A 14,076-nucleotide genomic window follows, 5' to 3' on the forward strand; every position below is an offset into this window, starting at 1 on the left:
ATCGTTAGCTTACCTGTGGCGCGATATCTACATCAAAATATATGAAGATGAATGTGACAGCTGTTCGTTTACACAACACGACGTTACCTGACGCCTTTAAGAGACTCTAGCGATTTTGTGTTTGTTTTTAACCTTGCACTGCCTTCTGGTGGCGTATGTTGGAAGCAGGAAGTGCGTTAAGCGAGAGATAAAAGTGCAGCAGAGTACAAAAACATGTCGCTCCTGGGCCGAGTCTGTCTACTTCCTTGATTTTTGCGCTTGTCAAGGCATAATCTGTAAGTTAAATCAAATGTTCTTAATTAGGAATGTTTACTGGCGCTTTCATTTTGCGTTTCGTGTTATTGAAGGCGGTACGCCTTTCTCTCAGTACTGCTGAGAGAAAGGCTCTCTCTCTCTCTCCACTGCTGGAAAAATACGATTAAGTCGTTAATAATGTGTGTTTTTTTTTTTTAAATGGAACCTTAAATGTGTTTGTGACATTTGAACTTGATAGTTTTTTAATGCTGCATAATTATATCCTTGAGATATATGATTCATGTTTTATTTTCAGAGTGAGAGGAGATCACGGAGGAGAAAATGTGGGAATAGCAGAATTAATGTTCACAGTTCGTGGAACTGACATCAACAGCTTCATTGCAGGGAAAAGTGTACACAATCAGCGGTGAGTTCAACTTTATTTTGGAAGTTTTAAGGTATTATGTATTCTTAAGATTCCCTCCATAAGCTACTGTAAGATTAGAGAATTTCTTCACCAAAAAATCTACTGGCCATGATCACAAAGTTTTTAAAAGACAAATTAACTTAAAATTCTATTTATAATATATCGTACTCACTCCCGTCAATCAGTTGATTCTTTTAAAAATGTATACACTAATCAGTTAGAAACATTGCTATTAATTTAATGACTGCAGCAAAGTGAACAATTATTTTAAGGTTTTTAAGATACACACATATTGAAAAAGTCTTCTTTCCTTATTTTTTTCCAAATACAGAATCGAGCGTCTGTGGCGTGATTTGTTCATGAGTGTTACTGGTGTATACTACAACATCCTGCACTCTCTTGAGGACGAACACCTGCTCGACATCAGCACATATTCTGCTGCCACTATGTTTTCCTGCCACGCATTCAGGCCAGCCTGGATGTCTTCATTGACATCCAGTTGTGGCAGGTGGGCCAGGCCCTCAACCCCGTTGCAGATCCTGATCCTGTGGTAAGTCTTGCATTTGTTAAAGTGTCATGTCAAAATCTTCTCCTGATCCTGAATCGATATAAAAGCCAGTGGGTACAGTGCATTTAATGTGAGTAATGTTCATACATACAAATTTCTTTGTCAGGGTATCATCATCCCAGAGATTCAATGGGAGGAGATTGGATATGCAACTGAGCCTCATCAGGGTGTCAGTGTCCCTGCACTGGACAGTCCTCTCTCTGATCCTGAAAGACAACATCAATCCATTGCAGCAGTCCGACTGTTTCGGACTGGACATATATCTCAGCACCGTCCAATACATTGAGAACTTACTTGAGGCAGGATAAGAGATCATACAGCTTTCTTGCCTCTGTCTAGTGGCTCCCTGTGTCTTTGACTAAAAAGTTAATGGAAAGCACTTGAAGCGAGCCTAATGCTTGGCTCACAGGATCCCTATAACATTGTCCCAACAAAACACATTGAATGTGAAGAGATTGATACTACCTTTGTCAAGGTATTTCACTTTTGAAGAGTAATCTGAGTTCCATGTTGAGATACAGTTAGTGATGATGGGCTTTTATTTTGAAGGAGAAGACTCAGAGCATGTAGTTTGATGGAAAATAGTTCCCAGTTAAAACTGCTCACAACTATGTCTGTGGATTATATTTAGTAAACAGATCATGAATTCTGGAAGGAGACTGATGAAGTGTTTTTCAAATGTGTTTTTGTATGGGGGGGGGTCTTTTAACAAGAAAATGTTTGTGCTTCTCATGCATGAAATTTGTGTAAAATAAAAACTCTTTTACAAAATAACCATATGTTGCTTTACTACTGTTTAGGGGACCAATCATTGTAAAGGTCTGTAGCACCCTATAATGTAATAATTTCCTGAATAATCTAAAATAATCTGACTGATTGTAATAACATTTTTACTGATAGTTATACCTTATTACATTATAGGGAATTTATTACATTTTCAGGATAATGTATATGTTCATTTCAGGTCAGAGTTCTACATTTTGTGTTTCAAGAATCTAAGAATGTTATATACACTAGATTTGAAAGAGCAGAATGACTATGGGGTTAAATTACAGACCTTGAGTACCATACAGCCATGTGTACATGTGCAAATACTCGGAACACCCTGGTCTTACTGAGTGGGTGATGGGCTTACCTCCTTGGGAGACCAGAACTCCAGCTCAGAAGCTTCTGAGCAGCACTGGAGACCCCAGGTAACTCTTCCCTAAACGTACCAAAATCTGAAGTGAAGAGGTGCTCAAGGTCTGCAATTTAACCCCGCAGTCATTCTGTTGTTTCAAATACAGTGTGTATAACATTCTTAGATTCTTAAACACAAAATGTAGAACTCTGGCCTGAAAATGGACATATATATTACATTACCTGTCAAGTATAATATTAGCAGTTTTGAGGAAAAAAAAATTACCTGAAAATGTAATAAATTCCCAATAATGTAATAAGGTATTACATTATCAGTAAAAGTGTTATAACAATGTCAGATTATTTTATTACACTGGTGAAGTTATTACATTATTGGGTTTTATTACATTTCCAATCGAGTTAAGTTCAAATTTTACTACACTTTCAGGAGATTATGACATTATCGGGTGCTACAAGCTCTAACAATGTCAGACAAGCAGACTTTTTTTCCAAAACTTCTTTATTCAAGAAATTTAGCTATACAGTTGTCATATTTTGAGCAGATCCCTGTAAAAGGGTGACAGTGATGAGACAAAATGGGCTTTTACCAAAAACTTTTCTTTTTTAAAATCAAACAAGAATAAGGTGTACCAGATTGCCATTGCTGATATACTCAGAACAGACCACTAGAACGACCAAAATAGCAAAACTGCAAAAACTTGAAACTTGCATCTACACAAGCCCAAACCCTGAATTGATGGAACCAAGGGCCATCATCAAGTCTTGGTGGAACATCTGGTAGGTGTGCTAGTGGCTGGGGAGCTTCAATTGGAGGAAGCAGGTGAGAGCCACTGGATGAGTTGAGGTTACAACCTCAACACTGAGGTTTCCTGTTGGCAGTTCCCACCCAACCCAAAACTTCATGAGGTCACGCAGCACCTTTGGCGATGCTATGGAAGAGAAAATCGAACACGAGTCCTCATATGCATTTCATCTAAACTTCGGAGCATATCTTCCAAATATATCTCATACATACGTACGTACAGATGTAAATCTGCATGCATAGATTTATGTCTTTACAAAAAAATGTGCAGATTTGTCTACCATCAAAACTTTTGCATATTCTTAGTAGGGCTGCCGATTCATGCTAAAATTAAACATTTTTTCTCCACAAGAATTAAAACAATTCTCTCATACAATTCTTGTTTTTGCAACAAAAAACATTTTTTGCATTTCTAGACGCTCAGGTAAAGAAAACACATATGAGACACTTGCTGCTCAGACAAGACTGTCAAACAGATGGCATAAACATAAGATATATCACTGAAAACACTTCTCTCTCTTCTCCACACTGCACAGTGTCTGTGTGCATTAGTGAAGCACACAGGAGAGAAAGGAGGAAGAGAAATGTGATTGAATTACAGGAAAACAGTAACACCGCTCAGACTGAGATTAAATGAAACAAATGCATTATAAGAACTAAGATCATGATTAACCATTTTTATTTTAATTAATTTTTATTCTTTTTTGGTAAATCATTCATGCAGTCTCAACTTGTAGCTGTCCTAGCACCCTAACAATAAGGTGCAAATTCAGATGGTAAATGCATTAAAGGAGGATTACCTTCCTCTGTGAATTTCCTCAAAAAGCCAGTGATGAGACTGACTTTCTCCAATGGAACAGTGTCGTCATCGTCGCTGTCAGAGTTGGGGTGCGGCCAGGTAATGCTCTGGATCACAGTCTACAGTGGATCAAATAAACATGGTTCAGGGTCAGCAGTGTAAAGTAAGTTTATTTCTGTCACATGTAATAATGAATAGAACTTAAGTGTATGATCAAAATAAACCTTTTTATTTTAGCTCTATACACACCTGTGACAGACCAAAGGAGCAAAATTTAAAATCTTTGCAAAAAAGCTCCCAGCTACAACATAAATACAAAGACAACACAGCTTACCTGTGAGTTCAGCTCCTCATTTGACTCTCTCAGGAAAATTATGGGGTGGACATCTGGTCTATCTGCAAGAAGTGGCCAGATTCCTGTTTCTTTAAGGCCTTTCCGGATCTGTTTCAGTGGCTGCTTAACAAGGTGAAGTACCTGCAAACACAACTGACAGAACAAAGGGCAATATTTACACTGAAGCAAAGAAACCACAGGTCCTGATGTAACATGAGTTACACAGACAATCTCCATGCTAGCTAATTGCTTAGACTGCCACGTTATCATTATAATGTTTCAACAAGGTAATTTCTAAAATGATTACTGCATGTGAAAGTAGTTCTTGGAACAGCCAGATGCGATTGGTGGAGGTTGGAAATGGAAGATCCCAGGACAGGCAAAGATCAGTCACTCTGGTGGTTTCCTCTGCATTAAGTTCGTCATTCTTTAGCTGAGACAGGTTCTGTTATTAAATGCATGCAAATGATGTACCTGATGTCTCACAGACACAGGAATTGAATTTTGATGACACGTAACAATTAGTGCTGTCAGGCGATTAAAAAAATTAATCTAATTAATTACAGGATTTGTAATTAATTAATCTAATTAATCGCATTTTAATCTCATATCTGCTAAAGGTCCCCAAATAAAGAATTTGAATTCTAGGACATTACAAAATTGTAGTGCATGACTAATCAATTGAATACGCCAAGAAGAGAAGATCTGATATCCACATTTTTATTGGTGAAGTGTGCTTCATAATCAGAGGAGCAATCAGCAGCAACCCACTTTGCCATTGAGTTTGTCAGTTTTTCTGTCGTGGCTTTGCTCATTCGTTTTCCTTGGTCCCTACACATGATCAAAACGCTTTGCGCCGGCTGTCCCATTGTTTTCCTATGGAGAGAGCGCTGGCGCCCGACTAAGCGGCACCGCTACCCTCGGCGTGGCGCACCGCTCGGATCTGCCGCTTACCGCTGCGCTCAGAGTTCAAATCTCTTCAAATGACCTTTCAAAGTGCAACCAATAAGATAACAGCTCCAGGCAGCGTTTACGAACTACCGTTAAGCTAAATACAATGCTAACGTTAGCTTAGCTGTTTGTGTACGTTCGCTATTCGAATAGCGACTACTACTACTAATACTACGCTACTGCAAGGGCCTTATTTTGCGACAAACTCAGATACATTGTGTGTAATAATTTACAAACAACGATTAGCTTTCCAGAGTGAAAGGAAGTACTTGCGTTGCCTAGCAACGGTGAATCGCTCGCACTTGTTGATGACGTTTACCTGAGCTCCGCCGCCTCCGCGCCCCACCTGGCGGTGAGCGAAGAGGAAATTTCTTATCATGTGAAGGCCCCTAACTCAGCAAGTGTGGGTTGGCGGAGTGAGCTCACGGTAGCACTAGCGGCACTATCAGCAACTACATGTTTAGCGTTTAAATGATAATTCAGGCTGGAGCTGCTACGGTGATAGGAAAATTCTTTTTTACACAAGGTACAAATCACTGCGTCCTTGTTAATAGTCCCGTCTTTGTTCTTTTAATAAATAAACTTGCCGTTCAAAGGTCCAAGTAGACTTGCCTCGCTCTCCAGTGTCGCATCCACGTCTGTTGTCACCCTGCTTTTGACTAGTAGTGCAGGTAGGATGCAGCCTACGGGTCACTCAAAGGGCCAAATTTAAAATGCTTGCGCATTGACTTGCCACTCATGATTAACTGCGTTAATTTTTATAGCGCGTTAATTTGCAGCGTAATTAATTAATCTGATTAACGCGTTAAACTGACAGCCCTAGTAACAATATAACAAATGTGTAGCAAATATGTAGCATATGGTGCACTGGTATACAATATGCAAACTTAACTACGTTACTCACCAAACTAATAGTTTCACAACAGTCAATATCAGGACAGTCCTCCAGGGTCAGAGCTGATGCTGCAGTGTCAGTGCTCCCACCAGTCAACAGAGTCACCACAGGCAAACTCAATCCCGAGAAGCCAAAACCGCCATGTAGAAAAGAATGACCAATCATTCGGCCTGCCATCTCAAATAGGTTGCTTTCCCTCAGCACAGCAGCGGCAGAGGGAATGTCATGTTCTTTTTCCCCGTCAAAAAGGACTGTGGGAGCAGCAGAGCCTAAATAAATAAAAACGTAGGTCAAGAAACACTGAACAATCAGTTATAAAACATGCATGATCACAGTTAAACCTAAATCAATCTCAATTCATTCAGATTAAAGTGAAAGTTTGGGTCTTTTGATGTGGGGTTGTACGAGTTACTTATCACTAGTCATTATGTAACTTACCATAAACAGTAGTAAGCTACCCCTCTGTGACCGGACAATGTCTTTATTCCTATGAACGTTTTGTGGCTGAGGGAAGTTAGTTTTAAAAGGAAATGTCTGTGTGACAGAAATATATTGTGGCAGCTATTTTAAAAACGTGGCAAACATGCGAAGGGACACATATTTCAGGTGGGGCTTCTTTAGATGAAATAAAGGGGAGCATTGTGCTGCTATAAACAAGACCACAAGCAACAGGTCTTTAAAAGGGTGCATCATGCTGCTTTCCCATAGGGTGAGCTCATTACGAACTATGGCAGGTAACACACTGACTAGTAGTGATAAATATCTCATACAACCCCCAAACCTTCCCTTTAAGCTGGAACATGTGGTTTATTTCAAAACAGTGTTTACATGTCAATGCCAATCCCTCATTTCACCTCAGTGTCCAAGGAACAGGCTATAATTAATTGTTTTAACATGAAAAGATGATAGATGATACCCGTCCACTCTCTCTCTCATGCATATACAAACCTAAATTTAGTCTGAAGCCTGTCTTCAATTTTTGCATGGCCATGGACAAAACATGGCAGGTGACACCTTCACCAACTGCTGCTTCTCCTTAAAGAAAAAAAGAGAGAGAAAAAAAACAACACTTCAAATAAAATGGTGACTCTACCGGAACATGCACTCAACTACAGGCAAAATTCAATTCAGATAACTGCTTATATACAGATACACCGTTCAGTAATACCTCTCAGCCTGCACTTGAATGGAGCTGCCCAGTTAACATTAGTCTGCTTGTAAAACGAAATGAATGCACTGTCCTGTTCTTCTTCTGTGTCAAACATGTTAAGTGACAGAGAGAGGCGTGGACATTCAGAGCAACGGTCCAGTAGTTCTTGCAAGCCTTCTGGGGGTCAGCTTCATTCTCCCAGGCTGAAACTGTAATTTATGAAAAGAAAAAAGAAAAAAGTGACTGATGCAAAGGGCCTTTCAAATTGCTCTGCAGATTAATGGGTAGGTGTTTGAAATCAATATTCATTTTTGAATATGCTGGATCAAAGTTCTTTTAACAACATCGTTTTGTAACAATATAAACACCATATTTGTAATTGTTGTGGGGCAATTACCTGCAGCCAAGTGTGGAACTGAGGGTCCTGGTAATTCCTCTCCCCTTGGTAGACTGGCTGCTACGCTAGGTTGAGCGCTGTCCATTCTTGGAACAAAAAAAACAAAACAAAAGAAAACACACAAAAAAAATACACAAAAAAACAAAAACATGTGACTTGCAAGAATGGGAAACTCAAATCATGAGTGGTGATTTTTTGTTTTGCAGTGTGCCTTGTGGGCTAGAGGCAATGGTGTCAAATATTTAGATTAAAATTAGAGAAATACCTTGTTACTGTTATATCTAAATGTGCTTAAGAAATAATATGGATGTCAGATTAAGTGCATAATTTCAATGACCAATTATATTTCCATATCAACACACGTCATCAGGTAAGAGACGTGTTTTGTCTCTGTCAGCTGGCTAATGTTCCCTCAGACACAGTGACACAAAAAGGATCCAGTTTTGAAATGCAAAAGTGGTGTGGGAGACAACTCTGCACCAATGAAAGCTCCAAAGAATGTTGTGAGGAAATATGGCCTGAATACATTAAATGTGGAAACACAGACAGCAGGTGGTGATGCTAAGCTCAAAGAAATTAGAAATGAGCCACTAAAACCAGAGATTTCAAATAAACTTAAGCACGTGTCATATTGTTTGTTGTTTTTTTTCTTATTTATGAGGAGAAGTGTTCCTCTGACTTTTCTTAGCAATAAGAGGTGGGCATTAAGTTACAAAAGGTCAAGAAGCCCTGATGTAAACTCTGAACCCAAAAAACACAGTAAAGAGAGAAGCACATTAAAAGCTTACGGTGATACTAAAATTAAACATGATGCTCTTTACACAAGTTCTTCATCTCACCCGGACATGTTATTACCTTCAATCTTTTATCTGAAACAACATGTGCTCGCATGAGATGGGAGGACATAAGCTGGGTATGATGCAAGACAGATTGGGCAAACCTGTAAACAAAATATCAGTTCTTTTCAAACAGGTCAAATTATTGTAAGAAAAGTGTCATGTTTCATACACCTCTTTCAGAGCTGTGATATTCATTAGCTACAGGAAATGTTCTATATGTTATGGCCCCACCAATGCAGTTTATGCACAGCTCCACTACTTCCTGAGGTTAAACCAGCTCCTTTATTTCTTGTCTTTCATTACTGGACACACCGATTAATCAAGGTGTGCCTGACCACAGTAATCATAACAAGAAGTAGCAGACACACCTGGATTAATCAGTGTGTCCAATAATGAAAGACAGGAAATAAAGGAGCTGGTTTAAGTTCAGGAGGCAGTGGGGCTGTGCATTAAGCCCATTTATATACCTCCAAGCTTCACATCATTATGTTCTGAAACATCAACTAACTTACTGTACGTGGTGAATAAATGGTAAGGCTTCCTCACTGAAATGCAAATAAAAGGAAACAGCAATAGTAAATAACATCTATTACCTCCAAAGATTCGTCTATGCCTGTGGTACATGGGACTGGCTGCTCAATGACTGAACAGTCTTCATTAAGACATGGCCCAGATTCACTCTCCTAAAATAAATTAAAAAAAAGACTATTGACTTTGAAACCATAATTTTACAGCGATTACAGCGAGAGGGTCGCTTCCCTGCGCCTTCGGGTTGGGGATAGGTCTCTCACTCTTGTTTCAGCCTACGGGCCGAACATTAGCGTAGAGTACCCGGCCTTCTTGGAGTCCCTGGGAGGGGTACTGGAAAGTGCTCCAACCGGGGACTCCATTGTTCTGCTGGGGGACTTCAATGCTCACGTGGGCAGTGACAGTGACACCTGGAGGGGTGTGATTGGGAGGAACGGCCTCCCCGATCTGAACCCGAGTGGTGTTCTGTTATTGGATTTCTGTGCTAGTCACAGTTTGTCCATAATGAACACCATGTTCAAGCATAAGGGTGTCCATCAATGCACGTGGCACCGGGACACCCTAGGCCGGAGGTCAATGATCGACTTTGTAGTCGTATCGACTACCGACCTTCGGCGGTATGTCTTGGACACTCGGGTAAGAGAGGGGCTGAGCTGTCAACTGATCACCACCTGGTGGCAAGGCAGGCAGGGGAAGAAGCGGGACAGACTTGGCAGACCCAAACGTACCGTGAGGGTCTGTTGGGAACGTCTGGCGGAACCCGCTGTCAGGGAAGTTTTCAACTCCCACCTCCGGGAGAGCTTCAACCAGATCCTGAGGGAGGTTGGAGACATTGAGTCTGAATGGACCATGTTCTCCACTTCCATTGTTGATGCAGCCGTCCGTAGCTGTGGCCGTAAAGTCGGCGGTGCCTGTCGTGGCGGCAACCCCCGAACCCGGTGGTGGACACCGGAAGTAAGGGATGCCGTCAAGCTGAAGAAGGAATCCTGTCGGGCCTGGTTGGCTCATAGGACTCCTGAGGCAGCTGATGGGTACCGGCAGGCCAAGCGTGCGGCAGCTCGGGCGGTTGTTAAAGGAAAACTGAAGCAGCGCTGAAACTGCTGCACTGATGTCTCCCTGGACAGGACTGGACAGGAGGATGCGTCCTCAGTCAGCCTCAGTTTGGTCTCAGGCTCTGAAGAGTTCATTTTAAGTGTAGCTCCATGAGGCTTTGTTCACACACAATTCTTGATAGTGTGTTTGAAAAAGTGCTTTTTTGTCACGAGAAACAGCCAACAGTGCACATGGTTACACAACAGAGGAGCAAAGATCAGCGCTAAGTGGTAAACGACCAGTCGTCCATGTTTGCTGTTGGGGGAAACACAGGCCAGAGCGGAGAGGCCACTCGACCCTGAAGAAGTGAAGATACTGACGGTGGAGAGGACTTCTGCAGCCTCTCTTGACTGTCAGCCTGCTGATGAACTTCTTGCTTTCTCCAAAAAGCTGATACTATAGCAGCTCTGATGTGATACTGTGATGACACTGCACTGCTCAGAATGACACCTGCCAACAGCTGATGCTGTGACGGAGGTGGAGCAATCATGAATCTGTGACGGAGGTGGAGCGACCGTGGATCTGTGACGGAGGTGGAGCAATTGTGGATCTGTGACGGAGGTGGAGTGATCGTGAATCTGTGACGGAGGTGGAGCGATCATGGATCTGTGACGGAGCGATCATGGATCTGTGACGGAGGTGGAGTGACCATGAATCTGTAACAGAACTGGAGTGACCGTGAATCTGTGACGGAGGTGGAGGGACCATGGATCTGTGACGGAGGTGGAGCGATCATGGATCTGTGATGGAGGTGGAGTGACCATGGATCTGTGACGGAGCGATCATGGATCTGTGACGGAGGTGGAGCGACCATGGATCTGTGACGGAGGTGGGGTGACCATGGATCTGTGACGGAGGTGGAGCAATTGTGGATCTGTGACGGAGGTGGAGTGATCATGAATCTGTGACGGAGGTAGAGTGACCATGGATCTGTGACGGAGCGATCATGGATCTGTGACGGAGGTGGAGCGATCGTGAATCTGTGACAGAGGTGGAGCGATGATGGATCTGTGACGGAGGTGGATCGGTCGTGAATCTGTGACGGAGGTGGAGTGATCGTGAATCTGTGACGGAGGTGGAGCGATCATGGATTTGTGACGGAGGTGGAGTGATCATGGTTTGGCAGCTGCTGCTCTGTGTGACCTAACATAACCTCTGCTGCTCTGTGTGACCTAACATAACCTCTGCTGCTCCGTGTGACCTAACATAACCTCTGCTGCTCCGTGTGACCTAACATAACCTCTGCTGCTCCGTGTGACCTAACATAACCTCTGCTGCTCCGTGTGACCTAACATAACCTCTGCTGCTCCGTGTGACCTAACATAACCTCTGTGGCTTCGTGTGACCTAACATAACCTCTGCTGCTCCGTGTGACCTAACATAACCTCTGCTGCTCCGTGTGACCTAACATAACCTCGCTGTCCTAAAGTAACCTTAGAGTGTGTGTTCTCTTAGAAGTGTGTGTTTGCTATAATCACTGATGGATTGAAAGTTCTAATAATCACTTCATGATTCAACAGTAGTTTCAACATTATTGATAGACTGAACGATCTTACAATCACACTGCGATCTGATACACACTCTCATTATGATTCTATATAATCCTAAAAGTGCATTTCATGACAACAGTATTGTTCAAAATGCCTTCATGCTTCATGTTATGCATTCTGTGCCTGTAATAAAAGTTGTGAATCTGTTTGTTTGTTTTTTTAATTTAGTATGAAAAAGCCTAAAAGATAATGGTGTCATTTGGAAAGAAGAGAGAGAAAATAAAAGGATGCATCTGTTGTGTGTACGAGCACACTAGACCAGAAGGAGGAACTCAGAGTGACAGACAGATAACAGGAGAGCAGGCTGGTGTGAAAACACAAAAAGGTTTAATAACAAAAGGTGTCCTCCAAAACGGGAATCAACTAAAGGCGAGAGTAGAAAACACTCTGAACAGGATGAGCTCCAACTCCTCTCAAGGCAGGCTGGGCTGGGCTGAGGGCTCACAGGCAGGTAAGACTCCTGGAAAAAAGGAAACAACGTTCAGGTAAGTGGTAGGTAAAGCGAGGCAAGAAGACCGATTCTGGCAGAGGAGCGGACGGAGTACCACTATGGAAAGCAGACGATCGGACTGAGCCGGGTTTAAATACAACTGCTGATTGTCTGTAAATGAGGTGATGGTTTGCAGGTGTGAGAGGGGCGGGGCTGGAGGAGCTGAGTGGCAGGTGTAGTCCACAGTGCGGACCTGGACAAACAAAGGGAGACAGACAAGACACAAGAGGGCGAGGAAACGCAGGGAAAACACAAGGAACGAGTGCAGCCTGACAGCATCCTTAGAATGCACCTTTGATGTCACAGTACAAACCTGGAAAGATGGCCCAGAGAAGATGCCCCGGGGCGTGGTAAACACCAAGCTGAAGTGTGGAAAAGACAGCACTGACCACTGTAAGTCAGCGTTCACCAGGATTGCCTGCTGTGCATTTCCCCTTTGTTGCTCACAGTAAAGTACTTCTGACTCCTGCAGGTCTTTACTTTTTAACTTTCTAAGAAGATTTCTCTGAAACAACTGGACAGCTGACGTTGAGGGTTTGGGCCTGACTGTGGTTTGTGCATTTGGCCTTCACATTCCACGACAGATGAAGATCATTTGCTTACTGTGAAGTGGTGCTGACTCTTTGACCTGAGTTGTCTGAAAAAAGCGAGGGAGGGCCGTTGGAGACGAACACGCCGTCACTCAGACACGAAGAACTGATGCTGAGAAAGTAACGAGCCAAAGCCTCCAAGTAAAGGACGGCTGACGTGAGCTTTAATCTGATGATGATTTCATGTTGAAGGTAAACAGTGAGTACACACTGAGGACCACAGCAGGTAAAAGTATGTACTGTTTACTGGTTAAAGCGCTGAACCAGCGTAAACTGGCGGGTCGAGTGGACACTCCATGGAGAGCTTGGCTGGCCCTCACGCAGGCTCAGAGGCCTGAGTGGAGAGAACTGTATAAAGCTCCTTTAACCGGGAAGGTGGGAGATCGACAGTGGAGGCTTCTGCACACTGTGCTTCCTGTGAACGCCTTCATGTCAGTCATCAATCCAGATGTTGGGCCTGACCGTCCTTTCTGTGCTCAGAGAGAGACTGTTTTTCACTGTTTTTTAGAGTGTGTTCGTCTCTCTGCTCTGTTCCACCTGCTGAGCGTGTGTTTTACCATGTTTCATGAAGTCTTCTCACACCAAACATTCATTCTGTGTCACAGGTACAACAAGAAGAACAAACCCAAAGGTCAGCTGTTAAACTTCCTGATAGGTCAGGCCAAGATGGCCATTTACATCAGCAGGAGGAGCAGAGCGGAGAGTTCTGTGGACTCAGGCTGATCTTCTGTCGGATGTTGAAAACCCGACTGAGGACGGATTTTAATTTCTACAGTCTGACACAAAACCTGGATGAGTTTGAAGACAGGCGGTGTGTGAATGATGTGCTGTGTTCAGTGGAGGAGAAGAAGCTGCTCTTTAAAAAAAAAGTAAAGAGGAAGAACCGGCGTCTGCTTCGTTTGGGCCGAGTCCTCGCAGCAGACACGCTGGTCCATGGGTCCATGCAGAGGACGACAGCTGATGTCCACGCTGACGTTAAATGACGTCTGCAGTTACGCTTTGACCTTTCCTCTGATTCAGCCATCAGGTCCAACCTTGAACGACCAGTGTGCAGCACATGTTCACGCTCCCCAGAGGATGAAACCTTTTCATTTGTGAGCTGTCCTTTAGCGCCACCTCCAGGACAAAATGTTAACTTTGTGCACAAAGAGTAACCATTGAAAGTGTGCTGGAGCACAAGCACTGATGGCAAACCGATACGGAACGACCACACCAAGTTCACAAAGGCTCCACTCGTCGTCAGGAAACACACGGACCCTGTTCTACAAGACCCTGACTCCGCTTTGGACT

Source organism: Chaetodon trifascialis, assembly GCF_039877785.1.
Source record: "Chaetodon trifascialis isolate fChaTrf1 chromosome 24 unlocalized genomic scaffold, fChaTrf1.hap1 SUPER_24_unloc_1, whole genome shotgun sequence".
NCBI lineage: Eukaryota > Metazoa > Chordata > Actinopteri > Chaetodontiformes > Chaetodontidae > Chaetodon > Chaetodon trifascialis.